We start from the raw sequence: 2,551 nt of genomic DNA, 5'->3' as shown, positions 1-2,551 counted from the left end.
CAGAAAAATACAAATTTAGCAAAATAGGTTACTACTACATTCACTAGAATTGATAAAATTTTTTAAAAGTTTGATAATATTTGGGGAAACTAGAATTTTGTGAATTGCTGGTGGGAATGTAAAATTAAACAATCACTTTGAAAACAGCTAACTAAAAATTTCATTATACAGCTACCAAGAGAAATAAGAACACATGATCACAAAAAGGAGGTCAATAGCAGTTTTATTCATAATAGCTTCACAATGAAAATAGCCCAGATGTCCATCAGCAAAATAATGATAAACCAACAGCGATATATTCAGAAAATGGAATGCTGCATAACAATAAAAAGCAAACTATGAATCAATTACAAAATGTGAGGAATCTTCAGAAATATATTAAGCTGAGAGAAAAAACAAAATATGAAAAAGAAAACCTACTGTTGATTCTATTGATACAAAATTTTAAGAAAACCCAAACTAAAGAATGGGGATAAAGATGAGAGCGGTGGCTATATCTTAGGTGTGGGTTTCCCTGGAAAAGGGCGTGCAGGTTCTCTCTGAGGTGGTGGAAGTTGTGTCTCTTGATGACGGATGTGAGTTGCCAGTGCAGGGACTTGGGGACACTGGTTGAAGGGAACACATTAGATGTGAGCATTCTACTGTGTGTGAACTATACCTCCATTTGAAACAAATGGCAACAGCTAATCATCAAAATTGCTTGAATAGTTGATTCATTCTTTGAAAAAATATTTATTGTGGAGTGTGGCATAGAAACATTTTACTAAGGAGTAAAGATTTGCAACATTCTTTTTTTTGAGACCACTGACCTGAAGACAGATAAAAAAATTTTTATCAATCAACATTTTATTTGATAATGACAGTTCACTAAATGAACCCAGAGTGTGAAGATTCATCTGCAACTCAGGGCAAAGCACACACACACACACACACACACACACGGAAACACACACTAGATATAGATGTAAAAATGTATATATACCTTCTCTCTATGGAATCCCACACAATCATTTTGTACAGCCTTGAATGTTGGGGCAAATAAGTGTACTCCTATTCATGCTTTAAGGCCACACACTGACCCACACACATTCTCAGTGTGCCCTTGACCTCGCTGTTCCTCAGACTGTAGATGAGGGGGTTCAGCATAGGGGTGAAGACGGTATAGAAGGCTGACACAACCTTATCATGAGCAGCTGACCTGTAGGATTTGGGTCTCATGTGAATAAAAATGGCAGCTCCATAAAAGAGTCCCACCACAGCCAAATGTGAAGAGCAGGTGGTGAAGGCCTTCCTGAGGGCTTCTGTGGAGCACATGTGGAGAGCAGCAGCGAGGATGAGACTGTAGGAGGTCAGGATGAGGGAGAAGGGGACCAGGAGCATCAGCATACAGCAGATGTACATGACATACTCAAAGACAGACGTATACGCACAAGCCAAACGCACCAGCGTGGGAGCCTCGCAGAAGAAATGATCGATCTCAGTGTGCTGCAGGATGGGAAGCTTAGGGTAGTGACAGTCTGCACGAGCCCATCAGCTGCCCTCAGGGACCAAGACCCCAAAGTCATTCTCAGGCATACCTGCCGGCTCATGAGGACGGGATATCTCAGTGGGTGGCAAATGGCCACATAGCGGTCGTAGGACATGGCTGCTAAGAGGAAGCACTCTCCACCACCCAGGGTGAGGAAGAAGAAGATCTGCAACCCACAGCCAGTGGGGGAGATGGACTTCTTGCCTGTCAGAAAGCCAGCAGCCATTCTGGGCACAGTGGTGGAAACCAGCATCACGTCCATGAGGGAGAGTTGGCTCAGTAGGAAGAACATGGGCGTATGGAGCCGGTGGTCCTGGTGAATCAGGAGAAGCATGAAGGTGTTGCCCAGGAGGGAAGTGATGGCCATTGTCAGCACCACTGCAAAGAGAGCAAGGTGGGGTCTTGTGTGCTTAAAGAGTCCTAGGAAATGAAGTCTGAGCTGGTGTTTCTCTTATCCATAATTTCTACCAGTGTGACAGTGCACATTGAGAAATAGATGAGAGAGTTGTCATCATTCATAGTGCTCCATTTGAGTTACATATTTCTTGAAATATACTTGTGTGAAAATAATGAAATCTATGTCAAACCCTTCATCTGCCATTTGTAAAATGTTTAGATTTGCACATAAAATTAGGTCAACTTTTTCTCACCTCCAAGAATTTCATGATAAATACTCAGGTTAAATACTGATTAATCTGCATAATAAATACCAGTTCTTGATCAATCACAAGTAACATGAGAGTGTGATTTTGCTTTATCTGCTACCAACATAAGTGAGGAGGGAACAATGCACATAATGTCATTTTATTTGTGCTTGTCTTACATCATGCATAGTTTGTATCTTTAGAAAGTGAATTAAATCAATATATTTAAGTATATAAAACCTATATATTTCATTATGATGATTACTGGTCTATAACATATCAAATTTCATTAAAACCTACCAAAATAAGATAGTTTTCCCTGACATGGGTTAATCCAGAAGACATTTTTAGTTTGCAAATAAGAGGACCTATATTCTCA

At 40.3% G+C, this 2,551-nt stretch overlaps 1 pseudogene; it reads right to left on the bottom strand.

Annotated features, from left to right (window-relative positions):
• Positions 1 to 1,050: 1,050 nt before the first annotated feature.
• LOC138382548 (olfactory receptor 2T33-like) lies at positions 1,051 to 1,987 on the bottom strand (annotated as a pseudogene).
• Between the last annotated feature and the right edge of the window lie 564 nt (positions 1,988 to 2,551).

The sequence above is a fragment of the Eulemur rufifrons genome, chromosome 4 (genome assembly GCF_041146395.1).
Source record: "Eulemur rufifrons isolate Redbay chromosome 4, OSU_ERuf_1, whole genome shotgun sequence".
Lineage (NCBI taxonomy): Eukaryota > Metazoa > Chordata > Mammalia > Primates > Lemuridae > Eulemur > Eulemur rufifrons.
The sequence above is the reverse complement of the archived record's forward strand: the minus strand, read 5'-3'. Positions and strand labels throughout refer to the sequence as shown.